Source organism: Sus scrofa, chromosome 1, assembly GCF_054392235.1.
Source record: "Sus scrofa isolate SSC_HxYL_T2T_F1_AM1 chromosome 1, Sscrofa_HxYL_maternal_Yorkshire_Landrace_v2.0, whole genome shotgun sequence".
In the NCBI taxonomy this organism is placed as follows: Eukaryota; Metazoa; Chordata; class Mammalia; order Artiodactyla; family Suidae; genus Sus; species Sus scrofa.
The window spans coordinates 36,469,289-36,490,000 of record NC_139383.1 but is presented as its reverse complement, the minus strand read 5'-3'; the positions used below and the strand labels follow the sequence as shown (position 1 = coordinate 36,490,000).

The 20,712-nt window shown below is 34.9% G+C and overlaps 1 protein-coding gene across 11 annotated transcripts in view; it reads left to right on the top strand.

Moving 5' to 3' along the window:
• Positions 1-20,712, top strand: part of CENPW (centromere protein W) — a 447,800-nt gene that overhangs the window by 229,550 nt on the left and 197,538 nt on the right. Inside the window, exon 4 of one of the 11 annotated variants that reach the window (XM_013992577.3) lies at positions 3,108-3,313. The exons of the other annotated variants lie outside the window; for them this stretch is intronic. The gene's annotated coding sequence lies outside the window, so the exon portion shown is untranslated. Of the gene's footprint in view, positions 1-3,107; positions 3,314-20,712 lie in introns of those variants that run through there. 11 annotated transcript variants of the gene reach the window in all.

Sequence of the window (20,712 nt, the reverse complement as noted above, 5' to 3'; positions counted from 1 at the left end):
TATGTACATGAAATATATTTAAAATCCAACATGAAAGCAGATTTTTATCTAAATGTAAAAATACAAAGGAGACCTTTTTTGTTTTCCTTCTTATACACACACACACACACACACAATTATGCTACTTTATATCATAATGAATAGTAGAAAGGAAAGAAGAAGGAAAAGAGAGATTTTGTACCTAGAAGAGTACATATCCTTTGATAACTTTCTTTTTTCCTACCACTTCTGGTATCGTGATCTATCTTCTTGTTATATATGAATGACATCAATTCGAGGTTCTGAGAATGATATATTCAATTAAACCAAAAATCTTGCAGGATAATTTGAGGGAGCTAATGATTTTTAACACTCATGGTCAGTAATAGTAATCCTCCAAAAAAATCAGAGTCTAGGATCTCATGATTCTGCTGCCAAATATAAGAATCATCAAATGCTTTGTGGTTTCAGACACCATTTTTTTTTCCCAGTGAATTACTACTTACATGGGGCAGTGTAATTCATGTTTTCCTATATTTAGCTGCATTCCAAAGCATTTCATAAGCATTTCCCTGAGCTCATTTTCCCATCCTCAGTCTGATGGCATGAGGCAAGAGGGGAATTTTGATGAGCGTACTAATATTTTGTATCGTGGAATGTAGATTACGGGTATTTTCATAGAGAGGTGAAAAGGCACTGGGAATGGTGGGAATGAAAATGATTTCTTTTGGGAATCCTCAGTGTTGCTGATCATGTTCCTGCATTGAATTTGTGATTTGTGAATGGGAAGAAGGGCTTCTGTATTGACATGCTTTTCCCCTTCCATTTTTTGTTTTATCTGACCCTATAAGCATGAATATATGCTATTTTATCTTCCCATTCATGAGAGGCTGCTTTCCATATGTGACAGCAAGAACTGCACTGTGAAAGATGATAAAGGTCACTAAAAGAAAGAAGGGAAAGAGGAAGAAATAATTGCTATTTCTTCATAATTAATCTCATTTCCCCCCATGATTAGGACAGAAAATATTCCTTAGATACTTGACCCCCAAACCATTAAACTTGGGGTCCACAACCTCAAGAAGGGAACCTAGCTTTCCTGAGGTCTACCTTCCACCTTTTTGAGAGTTTGCATAAATATGTGTCATCATCACTCGTGGGGTGTTTTGAGAGATGGGCAGTGGCACCCACCAGCCTCAGACCAATGAAGGTACTTAACTGTGGAAAGGGTGGATGCTTCACCCTTTCCTTCTTTTGCAAAGAATTCTTACCTCTTGTAGTTGTATGTATCCAGTTTTTATTTTTTCTTTCTCTCTTTAGGTTTTTGTAACAGTATGTTTGTAGATCAAAATTAATCTTTAGGAGTTCCCATCGTGGCTCAGGGGTTAACGAATCCGACTAGGAACCATGAGGTTGCGGGTTCAGTCCCTGCCCTTGCTCAGTGGGTTAACGATCCGGTGTTGCCCGTGAGCTGTGGTGTAGGTCGCAGACGCAGCGCGGATCCCGCGTTGCTGGTGCTCCAGCGCAGGCCGGCGGCTGCAGCTCCGATTGGACCCCTAGCCTGGGAACCTCCATATGCCGCGGGAGCGGCCCAAGAAAAGGCGAAAAGGCAAAATGCCAAAAAAAAAAAAAAATTCTCTAATGAGAAAAAAATTTCTCTAATGTGAAATCATTTCATTGAAACAGGCCAAAACCAGAATTAATCAGCTTCAGTTAGAAATTTGATTCCAAATGCCAATATTTTATACACTTATTATTCTAATATCATTTAGATGTAGTAGATATATGACTACTATTCCGTTACTATTCCGTTATTTATCTTTTCCAGTAGAATTTTTGATGGATCTCAAGGCCTTTAAGGTATTTATATAATTTCTATTTTTTCCAAATAATCACCTTTTAACTGAATTAAAAACTCTGTAGAGTGAAGCCATGTCTTACCATCATTAAACTGCCCTTGTATAAATTAATATTCATTTTAAAATTTTGTTTTGTTTTTACATCAGAAGATGTTAATACATTTTTGTTGAATGAACGAATGAATGAATGATGAACTAGTTCTGAGTAGGAATGCTCAATTAATAAGCAACTTTTTTACCCTTTAAAAAAACTCTGGTGATAATCTTTTATTCAAAAATTTCTTCATATATGAATCATATTTCATGAGTGACTGACACGCCCAGGCACATACTAAATGTTTCAGGTAACATAAGACTCTATTAGACTCAACCCTTGTCTTCCATCAGCTTTCAATCTAGTTGTGAGTTCCTGGGAAATACTTCAATTTTGACACTAGAGAAGTCTCATGCCAGAAATTTCTGCCAGTGCCAATTAAAGATATTTTTCCTCAAGTTTCCTGAGGCCAAAGTATACAAGGTCTGCAAATTACCTGACTACAGAAATGAGATCTAGTATAAGTATGGCAAAGAAATCCCAAAATTACCAACCAAGGCATTTTTTAAAATCTAACATCTCTCTCTAGTGGCTCCTGGAGGAATCCAAAAGTCAGGATTGAAAAAAGCAGCATTCTTCACCTGTTTCCATAAATTTCCTTGTCAGAGATGCTTAACCTTAGCTTTCCAGACAGCCAATGTGCCTGGACTAGAAAAGCAGAAGTGATATCAAAGATCTTCTCAAAGTCCAAGAAGTTTTGCTTTCATACACAGGAGCTTCAGTATAACCGAAGATATACAGATTTTCATTTTCTAAAAAAAAAAAATATGGCTTTGTTTCTAATGCTAACCAGTGAAAAGTTACTGACAGTGTCAGGAGCCTGGAACTTACTGGATCAATGCAAAAGGGCTTCTGGCTTCTCAGGCAGATGAGGATCAGAAGAAGCTGAGCCATGGAAGCCCACCAAAACCACGAAACATTAACACTGCTGCTCTGCTTCCATCCCTGCTACAGAAGCCATGTGAACCATTTTTTATACAGTTCTCAACTTGTGGTAAGGAATTAAGCCCAAAACATTTTATTAAACCATGCATTTTGATTTACTAAACATTCAAGAATGCACTTTCTTTTCTTCCTTCTATAGATTTGTGTCATAATTTTATTTTTAAAAATTCATGACTTTGTCTCTAAATGCTCATTTGCAGAAATGGTTACATGTGTTCATACATTCTCAGTCCTTTCTTTAGTTCTCTGAAGATTGCAGCACATTGAAGGAGGAAGAAAGTGGTGTGAACACCAAACCAAACCAAGCAATTGCCGGCATCTAACAAGCTCTGCTGCTGGGGCCTCGTAAAGATAAATACTCATCCATCCAGCGCCTTCATTTCTGTAATGTCTCACTGTCCAACTTAATAAATGCTTTCTTGCTGGTTTTTTGGCATCTCTCTGAATAAGGAATGTAAACTGAAAGGCCTAGGAGACTAAAACTGGCACAAAACTCTATGATGAATAATATCAGGAGACACACAGACTAGCTCAGTAGTCCCATAAGCAGTGCCACAGTCTCTACTGGAGGACAGATGGATTTGCTGCCTGGGATGGGGCTATTATATAATTTCCAGATACATGAAAAAGTAAGAGAAAAAAATAAGGACAAAACCAGGACCAATTTTGTGCAAATGGAAGATAAGTATAAAACAAGATACTTATAAAAAGGATATTAAAGATAATTTAAAGCTTAACAAACAGAACCATTGGCATATATTTAATATTTAGATATTGAAAAAGGAAAACATAATGTGGGTTTTCCTAAGAACAGTTCAAACTTTTGGAAGAAACTTCCAGCAAAATGAGATTAAAACTAGTTTTTAGTTATCACTATATTTACACTATGTTATAAACTATTACTGTTTAAAAGCTGAAAAAAGCCCCTAGAAAATTATGTTTATTTTTCTCAAGTCGAATACCACTGGGAAAAAAAAAAAAAAACCCTTCTAGGAGTTCCCTTGTGGGACAGTGGGTTAAGGATCCAGTGCTGTTACTGCAGCAACTTGGGTTGCTGTTGTGGTGGGTTCAGTCCCTGACCTGGGAAATTCCATAAGCCAAAAAAGAAAAACAAAAACAAAAACAAAAACAACCTTCCACCATCTTGGTTCTGAAGAGTGTGACAAGACTTTAGTTCAAACCCAAAAAAGCCCTTAGTTATATGTATTTAAAGTTTCTTTTATCTTTTCACATATTAGAGAGTTTTTTGCAAGCTGTCCTGTTCAAACCTTTGATTAGAATATAGATATCATGTGTCCAGATACTCTGAGATGAGTATCTGTTTATTCAGACCCACCCAGTGAGTGGATAGTTTTTAAGACATGTATCAAAAAATTCATAGTTATTGGAGTTCTCTTGCAGCACAGCAGATTAAGAATCCATAGTTGTCATTGTAGCAGTTTGGGTCACTGCTGTGGCACAGGTTTGCTCCCTGGCCCAGGAACTTCAGCATGCTGTGGGCGTGGCCAAAAAAACCCCATAGTTATTAAAGTAATACATTTTAATAGCCATGTATGTAAATAATATCAACAAGGGAAAAGTATGAGAATTGTATCCTTTTTACCATTATTAAGAAAAAACGTTTTGGAACTAGCACAACCCAATGCATATATAGAGTAGCCCTCATCTCCATTAGGAATATAGTCAGTGCAGCTGTGAAATAAGCACAAAGTTGGGACAATATTTGGAACACACTCAATGCCTGCTTGTTGAAAGACAGGTATATGTGATTTTATGCAATTCTGCTTCTTTCCCAGTTACTTTTTTTTGCTTTAACATGGCATTTTATTTATCTATTCTGCTGTGTAACAAATTACCCTCAAACTTAGTAGCTTAAAACAACAAACACACATTATCTCATAATTCTAATGAGTAAGGAATCAAGCCATGGCTTTATTGGGTATCTCTGGCTCAGCCTCTTTCATAAGCTACAGTCAAAGTGCTGGCTGGGACCATAGTCATTTCAAGGGTCCCTGGAGAAAAGAATCTGCTTTCGAGCTCATTCACATGATGGTTGGCTAATCTCAAGTCCTTGCTGGGTCTTCATTGAGACATCAGCTCCTTGCCAGCCATGTGGGGCTTTCCACAGGGCAGCTCACAATAGGACAATTGGCTTTACTTGGAGTGAGTGATTGAATAAGCAAGAGAAAGAGTATCCCAGATGGCAGATGTTGTCTCTTTATTACCTAAAGTTGGAAGTAAATTTATATCACTTTTGTCATTTTCTACTTATTTCAAGGCTCAGTCCACACCCAAGAGGAGGAAGTTAAACATGGATACAAATATCAGGAAGCAGAAAATCTTTGGGGAGCATCTTAGAGAATGCCCACCACATCTTGTGAGGTAACATGACATGTAGGGAAACCTGACATGGACTCTGGGGATAGGCTCCCAGACTTAAGGTGGATGTGGGCTCTACACCTTACTAGCTGCATGAATTTGGGCAAGTCTCCAATATCTATCGTAAAGCTGAGTTAATGAGTGCTAAGATACTCTACCATACCTCATTCATCATACATAAAATGGGCACAATTATCCATAATGGTAAGGACTGTATTTAGGATTAAATAGTGTAACTTTGTGCTTAACATGTAGGAGGCATACAGCAGGTATTTCCCTGTTCCTAGTAGAAGTAACAGGTTTATTTGCAAATTCAGAAAAACAACTGTCCACAGTGACTGTCCCATGAACTTCCTAGGTTCAGGATTGGTGCCTTCTTGCAGAATAACCAACATATTTATATCTTCAGAATTCAGTAAAAGAGGTGGTTATTTTGGACCACTTTCTGTCAGAGGCAGAATATTATGACCCAACTGAAAGGAGATATTTTTTCTAAGTTTTTTTTTTCTCTTCCTGGTACTTGAGTTCAGCCAAGATACAGCAATTCCTCATTATCCCCAGTTAATAGTTAGACCTCTAAATGGTCTACTTTGTACTTAGCACTGACAGCACAACTGGAGTGTTTTGATAATTTTTAGATGTTATGTTTTAGAAGGAGCATGGACAATTGGGAACATGTCCAGAAAGAATGATCAGATTGATGAGTGGATTCTAAAATCAACCACTTGTCATATTAAAGATGAACTACCAAAAAGAGAATATTTAATTTAGGAAAAGAAAGACTGTTGAGGTATATGATAACCACCTTCAAATATTCTAAACTGTTACATGAAAGAGAGATTATACATATATTTTACTGTTTTGAAAGCTGTAGCTGGGACAAATGTGTTGAGGAAGATTCCAGGTCATTATAGAGAAAATTTTCAGAGAGGGGTAGAGTGGACAGAGCTGAATTTGAATCATAGTTCTGTCTCCTAATACCTGACCTTAAGAAGTTCACTAGACTTGGTTTCTGAATCTGTAAATTTACAATAACAATTATGTGTTATGGATCTAACATTTGCCATGCACTGAATGGGTTGGTTTGTATATGGCATTAATAGTGCTAAGGATGGTTATTATTATTATTTTTTATAAATAATGGGGGGCTTTATAGCCATAAGTTTCAATCCTTTGCTGAAGCGTTTCTCTTCAATATTTTTGTTGTCACCTGAAATAAGCCAGTGCAGAGTATCTGTTTCTAAGTGAAGTGAAGCCTATGTTAGTGATCAAACCTGCTAATCTCTCACTTTTATTTGGTTCATAGTCTATTCAAAGTAGAAATTGAAAATGAATATCTGGAGTGGGCTTTTAAAGTCCTAAGACAATGAGATAATATGATTTATAGAATTCATCTCTTTATCTTCACAAATACTTTTGGCTAATTGAAAGACCAAGGGAAAAATATGTCATTATATAGATGTTGAAACAATAACAGATGTTGGTTTTTTATGGCCAATATTAGAAAACTATGAGAACTTGTCTTTGGTAGAGTCTGAAAATGTCACCTGACCTCTGAATATCAAAATTTTTTCCTAGGAAATGAGGAAATTGCAATAGATTATTTCTTTTAGTTTCATATATCTGAAGATCTATATAGACTGAAAATTACTACATAAATTGGGTATTTCAAATTAATAGACATTCATAATTTTACATCTTATGTCACATATAAATTAGGTAAATGAAGTGTCATCACCTTTTATATTTATTTATAAGTGTTTTCCTTACATTCCTCATGTTGCACAGATTTCTTCCATTGGGACGAGTGGAAAACAACATATATATGAATTTGCAAATACAGGGACTTTGGCCATAAACACGACTACAAAATTTAAAATATTAAAAAATTATAGAATATTTTTATCTTAACATAGATATTAATTTTTATTTCTATTTACAAAAGAGAACTAGGTAGAGCTAAATAAATAAAAGGAAAATAAAGAGAAAAAAGGATTATAGAAAGCATGATAAAACATAGAAGGTAAAGAGATATAACCCATTTATAACTGGAATACTCAATAAAGAAAACTGAAATTTAGGAGGAGAACCCATGATTATAATTACATCAACATAATTTTTTTAAGAAATAATAATTCAACCTAAATATTTAAAATGCACAATGCATGTGAAGGAAAATAAAAGATACAGAATGGTCAATACTAAGACATTATTGGACTTTAAAGAGAAAGAAAGAATTCTTTATGCAACAGTAAGAAAAATAAAAATCACCCCTAATAGGGAAATCATCAGACTGGCCCAGATTTCCCCCACCACAACATTCAATGCTGTTCATTTGAATAAAATCTTAGAAATTCAATAAAATAAAATGTTGCCTAAGGATTTCATATCCAGTCAAACTATCCTTCAAGAAGTAAAAAAAAAAAAAACAAAAAAAAACCAGCAAAAACAAAACAAAACAAACATACAATTATATATATGCAAAATTTCTCTGGATTATTTTTAAGGAAAGTGCTAGAGGGCAAAGCTCATCCCACCACATGATGAACAAAGAAATGACAGCAAAAAAATCCATGTAAGTACTATACATAGGTAACTGCTGAACTACAGCTAAAATATATTTTTTTTACAATACTTCTTTTGTAGTAAGCACTGTTCTAAATTCTTAATATATATTAACCACAGGTATCAGGATGACAGATGAAAACATAAATATGATATGCTTTCACAATTTACACATAAGCCTCACAATTTAAAAGTGGGGCTTAGAGAAAGTGAGATTTACTTCATGTAAATATTGAGGAGCAAATGGCTTCATTTCAAATTGGAATATCAAGTAAACAGAAGTATAAGTTGATTTAACCATATAAAAGTAAACACTGAGGAAGGTAATTTTATTGAGTAAATTTTAATGATGGAATTCAATTCAATGGAGAGGGTAAGTAAAAGGAATAGAATAATGTTATAATGATTGTGCGAGAAGTATAATAGACACAATTTTTTTTAAATACAGGGATGAATATAAGATACAAAGTTATAAAAATAATCCATATAATAAAAAATGTAAAAAAGTGTTTAATAATTACAAATATACACACCACTCTGGAAAAAAAGACTACATTCTGAAAGACCTTTTAAAAACTATAAAACAGAAAAAAACAGCACATAGAACTAAGTCAGACATATATTCATATTATTAAATATAAATGATTTAATAGAAAAGACAAAGATTTATTTTTAAAAAAAAGATTTTTAGATTGGTTTCCAAAGCAAAACCTTACTCTATGCTGTGTATATGAGGCACACCTAAATCCTAACAGAAATGTAAATAAAATGTATACTAGTAGACAACATATATCAGGCAAATGCAAACAAACAAAAGCAAGGATTTTGTGCTGTCAGAAATGGGAGTATAAGAATTCCTATTGTGGATCAGCAGGTTAAGAACCCAATGCAGTGTCCAAGAGGATGCAAGTTTGATCCCTGGCCTTGCTCAGTAGGTTAAGGATCCAGCATTGCCACAAGCTATGGTATAGTTCACAAGCATGGCTGGGATACAGTGTTCCTGTGGATGTGATGTAGACTGATCTGATGTCAAATCTACAGCTCTGATTCAACCCCTTGCCCAGGAACTTTCATATGCTCTAGGTGCAGCCTTAACAAGAAAAGAGAAAAAAAAAAGAAAGAAAAAAAGAAATGGCAGTGTAGCTTGTTGCAAAACAACATTTGCTTTGAGCATAAATGTAAAAGCAAGAATCACATACACACACATGTACCTGATCTATTTGGAAATACTGGAAAGAATTAAGATTTCAGTAGGGTCAAAGTTACCAGTGGTAAAGACAGAAAAAAATTTAGCACTAACTTTCCTCTTAACATTTGTTAGTTAGTGAGCTGCATCTGAGAGGCAGAGAAATTGAGCAGCCTCCAGCAGTCCTTTTAGAATGTGGGGAAAAATTGCACTTTGAGACCTTCCAAAGAGAAGGATCTGACATATAATCCCAGTTCCTAATGGACTATACTTTAGAAGTACTTGGCCAACCCTCCTAAAGAATAAGGCCCAATTTAGAAAAGATTTAATTCCTGATTGGATTAAAGTTATCTGCCTTCAACCTGTTTGCCTAAAACAAAACGAATCCTCTCTTGAGGAAGATAACATAATCTAGAACTTCAAATTATCTTTAAAATTTTTAAGTTGTCTTTCATTTAGTCAAAATATTATGAGGCAGAAATGGAGACAGAAAATATGATGAAAGAACAAAGAGGAAAAATAGCCAATAGAAACAGAACCACAGGAGATAAAGATATCGGAGTTATCAGATCTGAGTAAGAATTGATTGTTCTTGGACTTCTGAGTAGGATCTAAGAGTTTACGTCAAGTCTATACTCTCAGAGTTCATAGCAAGGAAAAAAGATAAATTACCAAAAAAAAAAAACAAAACAAAACAAAATAAAAAAACTTTTGAAAATGCATCATGGAATTACGGAAGCTATGAGGACTAAATGGTTCTAAGTTATAAGGAGAGAAAAAACTGACAGAGGTGAGTAGATAAATAGCAGCTGATTTTTTATATGAGGGAATTTGCCAATTCTTGGTGTGAGCTAAAGTTTGTGGTTTGGCTCAGACAGAAAGCAAGTTAAAAGAAGGAGAAACTAGTGTAGCCTTTTGAAGTCACTTGGGGATAGAAAGACAAAATTGAAGGTTTGAAGTCCACAGATACATAACCATTTTCCACAAAAGACATTTACTATATTCTAAGACTATGTAACAGGCCAAACTCTAAACTAAAAATCTTTTGAAATTCGAAGTGAAATCTATTGCAGTCTCATAGGATTTAGGAAACAAAGCCTTGAAAACAGAAAAGGCAAGAAACAAAAGCTCTAGAGAGTGTGGTGTATTGACATTGAGGATTTACAGCCCCTTCTTACTAACCAATTCTGAGTATAACAAAAAGTTGAGAAAGTTGAGAAACCAGACCCCTAACAGATTAGATGAATATGTTTGAGGAGTAGCGTATATATAGTCTCAAACAAACAAACAAAAAAACTCCCCACATATTCTTCTGTAGATACAAAGGGAAAAGTATATTTATACAGTGAAAAATATCTGACAGGCTCCATCTTAACAAAATGACTAAAATTAACATCAGCCGTGACAGGGCAAATGAATGTTGTGTATCTCTTCTTCTTCATCTTTTTTTTTTTTTTTTTTTTATGGGCACACCTGCAGCATATGCAAGTTCCTAGGCTAGGGGTAGAATCCAAGCTGTGGCTTATGCCACCAGATCAGAGCTGTTATTGTGGCATATTAAGAAGGACATAACATCATTTATGTAGTATTCCTGCCAGGATAGTCATAATCTGAACCTAATCACAAAAAAATTATCAGACAATCCAAACTGAGGGACTTTCTGCAAAACATCTTGCATGTATTCTTTAAAATTCCCTTTGTGATAGACAAAGTGTTTTGTCACTCCTAGCCTGCTGAGAGTGATGTTCTTGGCTAGGAATGTCTGGGCTCTCACCCGGACCCTGTTTTTATTGCAGTAAGTCCCACAGACATTACCCCCCTGCACCACCAGGGCCAGTGTTATGGCTGGACTGGACCTTGTGGTTCTTATGATAACCGCAGAAGAATGGTTCTTTAAAGAACAAGCATTATAACTCATAGGTCCTGGCGGGTACATGGCTCATCTGAGCACCACACAGATAGGTCATGTGTGGAGACAAGGGGAGGAACTTGGACCCGGGTTCAAGAATGGAACGTCTGTATTACGGTTGTAAGAATGGAACGTATTACGGTTGTAAGAATGGAACGTCTAGGGTTTCATGGTTTACTCTCGATTGGTGAATTTAGAACATAAGAGTGAAAATTAGACAAAGGGAGGGAAAAGTGAGATTGCTTTAAATTCTCAGTGATCTATCTTACCGAGGGCTTTAAAGAAGGGGAAGTTCATGTTTGGGAGCAACCTGGTTCCTTACCTAGTCATGTTGCTGGCATCTGTATCACAGAGCTGGCAATAGTTTATTCAAGATGGGTTTCTTTGAAAGATGCCTCAGCCATCAAATCTTAATGTTCAGGCATTTACGCCACAAAAAGAAAGACTGAGAACATCTAGATTAAAGGAAATTAAAGACAAATAGCAAGTTAACACATGCATGATTCTGCATTGGATACCTGATCAGAAAAAAATATGCTGTAAAGAACAACATTGAGACAATAGGTAAAATAGATGTATATTATTGTTTAATTTTCTAAACTTAATAGTGTCATGTTTTATGTAAGAAAACGTCCTTTTTCTTAGGAAATGTGCACTGAAGTATTTTTGGGTAAATATTCATGATATCTGACACTCGCAGCTGTTTCCACTGATACTTTACGTGTGTAGAGAGAAGAAGGTGCGGCAAAATAACATTAATCATGGTCACTGTAGATGAGTGTACATAAGAGTTCATTGTATTATTGAACTTTTTTTGTAGGTTTAAATATTTTTTAATAAAAACTCTGGAGAGCTGTGTTGTAAGAATCAAAGCAAATGGATGTAGCCTTAGTCGTCGTATTTAGGTAAGACTATGCCTATTTTGGTAACCCAGTTCATCACTGCACAGCATGATTTTCTATTAGACCTGCACTATAAGAAATCTTAAAAGAAATCTTCAGGCAGCAGGAATATGATACTCAATCAAAGTTTGAATCTAGGAGTTCCTGTTGTGGCTCAGTGGTAATGAATCCGCCTAGTATCCATGAGGATGTGGGTTTGACCCCTGGCCTCTCTCAGTGGGTTGAAGATCCAGCATGGCAGAGAGCTGTGGTGTAGGTTGCAGATGTGGCTTGGATCTGGCGTTGCTTTAGCTGTGGTGTAGGCCAGCAGCTGCAGCTCCAATTCAACCCCTAGCCTGGGAACTTCCATATGCCACGGGTGCAACCCTAAAAAAAAAGACCAAAAAAAAAAAAAATTGAATCTACAGAAAGAAATAAAGAATGCTAGAAGTGGAAGAAAGGATGGTAAAAAATAATTTTTTCCTTCCTTTTAATTGCTTTAAAACTTAACTGATTTTCTAAAATAGAAGTTGGCAACTTTTTCTGTAGAGGATCAGATAGTAAATACTTTTCAGCTTTGTGGGCCAAATGGACTTTTTTGCAGTTACTCAACTTCGCCTTTATAGTGCTAAAACAGCCATAAACAACATTTAACAAATAGGTAGGGTTGTGTTCCAATAAAACTTCACCCTTTTGTCAACACAGTCTATATTTTTGTCATATTGATCTCTTAGTGGCTTCTTTAAGTTGTTATTCTCATATGTGTTGGCTCTTGCTGTTCTCTTTTTCTGTCACACTTTATCTGCCAAATCTATATTCATTCTATGTTTATTTTCTTATTTTATTAAATCTTTGTTTTCAGGACCCAGTTCAGGTATCACCTATTTTAAGGATTCTTATTTAAAATGTTTATTTCTAACAGACAGAATAGGTTTTCCTATGTGTATGATTCCATAGGAATTTGTACCTCTTGACTATACCGCTACAATAATTTGTTGACTGTTGGAAGATATTTAATATCCCTAAATCTTAGTTTTCTCATCTGTAAGATAATAACAGTACATATAATACATGGTTTGTTGTGACAATGCCTATGAAGTATTTAACATACAGACTGGTCCATAGAAAGCATTTAAACCATGAAAAATGTTGTATAATAATATTGTTATGATGATTATTATTCCTTTGTCATGCTACTTAGTGATGAATAATATTGACTAAGAGTAAATTATATTTTGTTTTGTAATACTTTTATAAAATATGCTTGGTTAGAGATTGTGTAAGGGAAAGTTATAATAATGTGATTAGATATATTTGGATTTTTGTGTTATTTTAATAGCAATAAGATGTACTAAATCAGAAGAACATGTCTTATTCAATAAGATATATGATGATGCAGGTAAGATAAGGAAAGATAAATGCTATCGTCCCTGTAATTTCTCAAACACCGAAGTAAAGTAAGCCAAGAACATAGTTGAAAGGAGACCAAATGAAACAGGCTCCAAATGAGCTCTTCTGCTACAAGACCTGATTGCACTGGACACGGGGCCCTGTTCACACTGAGGAGCCCAGAAATTAGTGATGGAACAGCTTGACTAATACCATTTCAAGAGGGCAACCAGATTAAAATTTGCAAGGGATATTGAATAGTGGTGAAGAGAGTAGGGTGGTGAATCAAAGTGAACAACAAAGGGCACACTTGAAAATAGCTTGGGTGTAGCATGTGTCTATATTTTCTTTCAATGGTAATTTTTTTTTGGCTGCTCCAGTGTCATGAGGAAGTTCCCTGGGCCAGGGATTTAACCTGTATCACAGCAGTGATCCAAGCCCTGGCAGTGACAGCACTGGATCCTTAATCTGCTACACCCCCAGGGAACTCTATTGTTGGTATTTTTGAGACCACCATAAATAAAGTGAATATGGAGACACATGTTTACCTCATCTCTTAGTTGTTCTGCTTAATAGTGAAAAATAAATCCCTGATTAAAAAATGACAGACAGGGAATCATACATAAATTAACTTGGTTAAAATCTCCAGAGAGGATTAAACCTGCCCCAAGGATACAGAGTACAGAGTTAATATTCTTTATCTTTTATTGAAATTATATGTGTCTCAATTTTTTGTCAAAGTAATCCATGCAAATAATTAGTACCAAAGGAGTTTATTGAAACCAATATCCTCTGTACTGCCCTCCCCATAGACTACCTAAAAGGAGCAATAATTCTTTTAGTTATATCTTTTGATATTAGCCTTCATTTCTCTATCTTTCAAAACCTAAATAACATAACTATACTTCTTTCCCTTGATTAATCAATTCTAACATCTGAAATACATTTCTTATTATTTTGCAAAAGAATCATAATTATTAGTTAATAAACAGTTTCATTACCATGAATATGTAAATTAATAGTATATTATGATTGAATTTTTTCTTTTGCAACCTCTTTTCTCTGAAGTTAATAATTGCCTCATTTTCTACTTACATAACTTCTATTCATAAATGTTTCCACATACTGTCTCATTCATTATCTTGTAGAACCAAGTGTTGCCATGGTAAAATGTCATTCTGATATCACCTTCATATAAAACACAGTATTCTGGGGCGTTCCCAGTTGTGGTGCAGCAGAAATGAATTTGACTAGTATCCATGATGATGTGGGTTTGATCCCTAGCCTCACTCAATGGGTTGGGGATCTGGTGTTGCCATGAGTTGTGGTGTAGGTCACAGATGTGACTTAGATCCTGTGTTGCTGTGGCTGTGACATAGAACAGCAGCTGTAGCTTCAGTTTGACCCCTAGCCTGGGAACTTTCATATGCTGGGGATGCAGCCCTAAAAAGCAGGAAAAAAAACAACAGGAAAAAAAACAACGAAACAACAACACATCATTCTGTCTAGAAGTTATTGGATCTTCTCTTTGTCATTGGTGCTGCAATACTGCATAGTAATGTGCATCAGTGTGGTACTTTTTTTGCCACTTACTGGATCAAGTCATTAGCATTTGGGTAATCACTTTAAACCTTCATATATGGATTTTTTTCTATATATTTGATAATTTCCTTCCTTATGTTTTCTCTTTTTACTTTTCAAAACAGCTAACCTTACAGTGGACATCCTGGATTGATTTTTTTTTAATATTTTATCATTTTAGTTTAATTTCCTAGCTCTTTGCTTTGTTTTCTGGAATATGTGGTTAATTTTATTTTTGACCCTTGTACTAAAGTTTAAAACATAGTTGTCTAGCATACTTTAAATTTGATCATGTTTCCTTTTTTCAGCTATTGTATTGGTGCTTTATACTCCCTTATTATTCTAAGGATATTGATCACATTTTTTTTTTGTTTTTGAACTTTTTATTTTCTGCATTATTTCTGCTTACTTCTAGGTCATTTCTTTCTTTTCTTTTTATATTTATCTTTCATATTATAGACTTCCTATAGATATCTGCAAATCCATACTTTTCCATGTTTATTTAAGAATGAGATACTTAAGAGACTTTTACTTCTGGCCATAATGGAATAGTTGGGACCAGACTTATCTTCCCACCTTAACAAGCAAGACAAATGGGACAGATATAATACAGTGCTTCTCAAATATTGTACAGCAATACAGATTCCATGTATATCTCAGTTTACTGCACACAGTGTTTCCAGGGTGTAATGCAAGTAGTGGTAACCCAAGGAGAACTCAGGGGTCTCAATGAATTGAGGAGACAGAGTTTGTAAAGGCAGATCAAGGTGGCTGACAACTGTAGGATAAAATACTGAGTGGGGAGTAGGTGGCGAGTATGTAGGGAGAGAGAGAGAGAGAGTGAGAGAGTGGGAGAACTCCAGGGAATTGCAGAGGGATCCCCTTGAATATTTCGCTGAGTACTGTTTTGTTAACGTGAAGAGGAAACTATTCAGTTCATACAAAGAATGGTCTGAAAGAAGTAAAACAGTCCTCAACCATGTACAAGGGTAGGAATTTTTTCTATGCCCATTCATTAAAGTGAAAAGACTTCCTGATACACAAGCTACCAGTTAGAATCCTTGGATGAATTTTACCACACAAGTGGGATTGAATTAGCTGTAGAATAAGGCTATCCTACATCTGAATTAACAAAGCTTGAAAATAAGCCTCCAAAGAAGCAGTCTTATTCCAAATAATTTAACTGCATTCTATAACAAAGATTAATCAAAAATTGTCAGAAATGCTAAGTTGGATAGTATTTCACTATTTGCCCACAGAAATTGATATAATAATAATAATTTAGAAATTCAGGAAGGATATTGAAGATTTGAACAATACTGTCAACCAACCTGACCTAGCTAGCATGTATAGGACATAACCCCAACAAAAGCAAAGTACACATTTTTTGCAAGTGCACATGAAATGTTTTCAATATAGGTAATATACTAAGCAATAAAAAAAATGTGGTACTAAAAAGCAGAGATATAAATGGTCAATAAAGATATGAAAATATGTTCAGTATTATTAGAAATCAGGCGAAAGAATATTAAAACCACAGTGCATTATTAGTTCACACACATGAGAACTGCAATTCTGAAGACACCAAATGACAGTGAGAATGTAGAGAAATGAGAACTAATATCGTTACTGGTAGAAGAGAAATTTGATATAAATGTTTTATAAAGCTGTTTAGTGATATTTGGATACATATTCTCTAAAATCCTAAAATTATAATCTTAGTTATACATAAGACTTTAATATAAATTACAAGGAAATGTGTTCAAGGATGTTAATTGCATCATGGTGTGTAATAACAAAAATAGAAATAGTTTAAATAGTTTAATAATTTTAATAGTTTTTCCTATTAAAAGGAAACTAAATAAATCAATGGTGTTATAATCATTCAATGGAATATGGTGATGACTAAAAATGAAGCAACAAAAATCAATATGGCTGAATCTATCAAACAAAATATTAAGATATAATCTATTTGTGAAAGCATACATAGAGTTTAGTACTATTATTAAAATGTTTAAGAATCGAGGGAGTAGCATGCATGACAGCATGAGGAATTCAATAGACCAACCCCCAGGGACACTGATAGGATTTATTAGAAAACAAAACGATCATTTACATCTTCTGAAAATGGTCCTAAGAGCTTACAGCAAATGAAGAAACATCTTTTCAAGGCAATCTACAAACATTTGGTAAGAAAGAGTCTGTGGTATTTGATCTCTTCCTCCCCTATTTCAATTCAGAGAGGTAGAAACTCCATTCTAGACCTGCACAGCCAAGAACACAGGGCTCCCTCTCCCACTAGCTTCCAACTGGAGGACTTTCTTCCCAGGAGGGGCAAGACATCAGCATATGCCATCCTGTTTCTAAGGCTAAATTCCAGGTCAGTGTGGTCAAGAGATGAAGGCTCCTTTCTTCTGTTGAGCCCCCAGTCATAAAACAGTGGGCCAAAAAGCACTGATAATACTGGAGCCCCAATCACCCTTGCCTTGGCTAATAAGGTGATGATTTCATTCTGAGAGAGGCAAGCCAAGAATACAGGCTGCTCAACACCCAGCATCTCCAAGTTCTTATTTCCTAACAGGATATATCATGCAAAGAGAAGTGTGCTGTTGTCCCTACCTCCAGAGGCCTGGCTCAGAAATTTTGCCTGGAGGGAGAAGAAGAAGCAGGATGTAGTTCACATCTCTTCACAAATAAACTGACTTCATTTGCAACAGAGCATGGAGAAGTTCAAGACTAAGGGTGCTCTAATAAACAACAATGGTTGGGGTGAAAGTCAATTGGGAGGAGACTCATAGACTCAATGAAGATACAGCCTAGGCTATAGGCTGGCTAGTTTTCTGGAAAAAAAAAAAAAAAAAAAAAAAAAAACTAGGGAAAGAGACAACTGAGAGGAGTCTTCCTGGAGTTAGAACAAATCTCAAACACTGACTGACTTTGGAAACTTCTCCTTCAAAGGAGCACACATTTGATTGGAATAGTATGTAGAGCAATTTACACCCAAGGGCATTGTTGAAAATGATAGAGCATTCAGCCAACAGTTAGTTGAGCTAAACATCTGGATGCAGCCAGGGAAAAAGAGAAGAACTCTGAAAAAAAGCACTATCATTTAAGGGTGACGTTGGACATACCCAAAACTGTGCTTTCCTCAGGAGCAACAACAGAAGCTTGACACAGCAAAGGAAAAAATAGACTTCATTAAAATAGTACAGTGAGTCATTAACAAATAAAAAAACCAAATATTAACAACAAGCAAAAAGGGGTGAAATGACAGCATCCAGAATTGCTAAAATGTATTGTCTATAGTGTCTAGCTTCCAACAAAAAATTTACACAGCAAAAAAAAAATTTTTTGACAAAGCAAATATAACTGAAAAAGACTTCAGAGTGTAGAATTACAAATATACTCAAAGAACTAAAAGAAAATTGTAATTAAAAAAGTAAAGAAAGACATGTTTACAATCAAATAGAAAATATCAATAAAGAGAAATTGTAAAAACATGAACCAAATGGAAATTGAAAAATACAAACAACTGGATTGAGTAATTCACTAGGAGAGCTTAAAAGTAGCTTTGAAATGGCAGAATAAAGAATTTCTGAACTTGAATATAGATTGATTGAGAAAAAGAACAGAAAGGAAAAAATAATGAAGAAAAATAAACAGCATCAGAGAAATGTGGGTTATCACTAGCCACATCAGCACAGGTATAATGGGAGTACCTGAAGAAGAGGAAGATGAGAAGAAACAGAAAAAAAATATTTGATGAAATAATGGCTGAAATCTTTCCAAATTTGTCAAAAACAAAACAAAACAAAACAAAACTAACCTACACATCCTAGAACTTGTTGAACTCCAAATAGGATGAATTCAAAGAGGTTCACAAACACATCATGGTAAAAATGCTGAAAGTCAAAGGTCAAAGGCAGGGAGAAAAATCTTGAGAGCACGTGAAAAATTTCACCTCACTCAAGAGGTGAACCCTAATAAGATAATCAGCTGACTTTTCAGCAGAAATGATAGAGGATAGAAGGCACTGATACCTAAAGGGTTCAGGGTTTCTTACTGATGTTATGAAAATGTACTCTGTCTGTGGTGATGACTATATAGATCTGTGAATATACTAAAACCATTAAATTGTACACTTTAAGTGGCTGAATTACATGACATGTGAATTGTATCTCAACAACTATTTTCAAGAAATAATAGAGGGGGTACAGAGAAACAAATGAGCTAAATAGGAAAGTTCAAAAATAGGACACCACTAAATAAACCACAATTCAGAATATTATTTTGGCCAGAACTAAGAAGTCTTTCATAATTCTTCTGTGAGAAAAAATGAGAAATCAGTATCGGAACCCTATTGTATAAAATACCTAAGCCATGTGTGTATTTTAATTTATCAAAGTTAAAGAGTTTAGCAATAAATAAATTTAAAAGTACAAAGACAAGACAATATTTCTTAGATATATTTATGTATAGAGTAAAAGTAAAAGAAAATTTGAGGATCATAGTTTACAGTGAATAAGAATTTCCATTCCCAGGCTTTAAGGTTTCAAGTTTAGGGACCTCCAGAGTAATAATGACTGCTTGCTTTTCTCTACCTGCCCACACATTTTCCCCAAAGGGAACAGGAGTTCGTGTTCTGATTAGTGATTTGAGAAGAAAAAGTTGTGCTAGCTCTGCTCAGTCTCTCTCTCCATTATGAGGTAAGTTCGGTGGAACAGGCTCTGTTTTTGTCAGAAGTTCCAGTCAAGGGAGTGATCTATAGTGGTGGCCTTTTCATCTGATTCTGACTTCTGTGTTTGCTTTTACTTGGTTCTGCACTCACCTGGGGGAAAGGATATTGCTTATTGGGCGTTTTGAAAACTCTACTCATAACTTGAATGCATTCAGCTCAGTATTATACATATCAAGGCTTATTAGGTCATTCTTAATATATTTTTGCTTGTCTGAAATAAGCTGTAATAAATTTTTTAAGTGTAAATTAAATTTTTTTAAGTATAAATACATTTTTTTAAAGTGTAACTGGACTTACAACCTGGAGTACTGTTACAGAAGGAGAAAATTGGAGAACTTAAGTAGATCTTTAAAACTCAATATTTCTGCTTGCAAGCTTTTTTCTGAAAAAAAATTCATGAATCTATAACATAGCAAGCCACAGTTTGCAAAAGCTTGAATAGTAGTCTATTTCTATGTAAACATTTATAGAAACAATTGAGCAGTAAAGAATTTTAAGCCCACGTGGTGACAATGCCCTAACTTTGTGTATTGAAACTAAACCAAAAACCTCTGTATTTATTCTACTTGAAGTTTCATATATTGTCACATGCCACAAATTAGAAAGCTCTTTAAAATAATTGCCAATTAGTATGTTTAAGATTATTTTTTCATTGTGAGAAAGCCTGCTGAGGATATTTATGTACCCTTGCTCTGACATGAAGAACAAAGACGATGGAGAGAAGCAGTGAAAAACATGCAGTACTGCCAACATTTTGTATGTGTCAGTGCTTCTCAGGCTGACTTTGGAAAGGCTAGCTGTTAAATTTTAAACATTGCTAAAATGTTCATTTTTTTAAACATTTATTTTGTACATTTTCAATTTATCACTTTAGATTTAAAAAATACAGTTAAAATTAATTCCCCTAAAACCAAAAAGAAAATGTACAGATACAAGCCCAAATCTGTTTTCACTGAATTCAATAAACACCCAATTATTCCATCAAATGGTATAAACCTTTCTAAATCCTTACTCTCACATTCCATGCTTACCTCATGGACAGGTAAAATTGTGGGCCCTCACTGGCCTGTGGACCACTGATCTAAGTGAGTCTTTACTCCTTTCCTACATCCATCCTTGCCTTGATGGTCATACACAGTCTGCTTACTCTTGAGTTTTACCTGTTATGACCTTCGTGTTTCTTCCTTTAAGGTATTTCAGCCCAGTT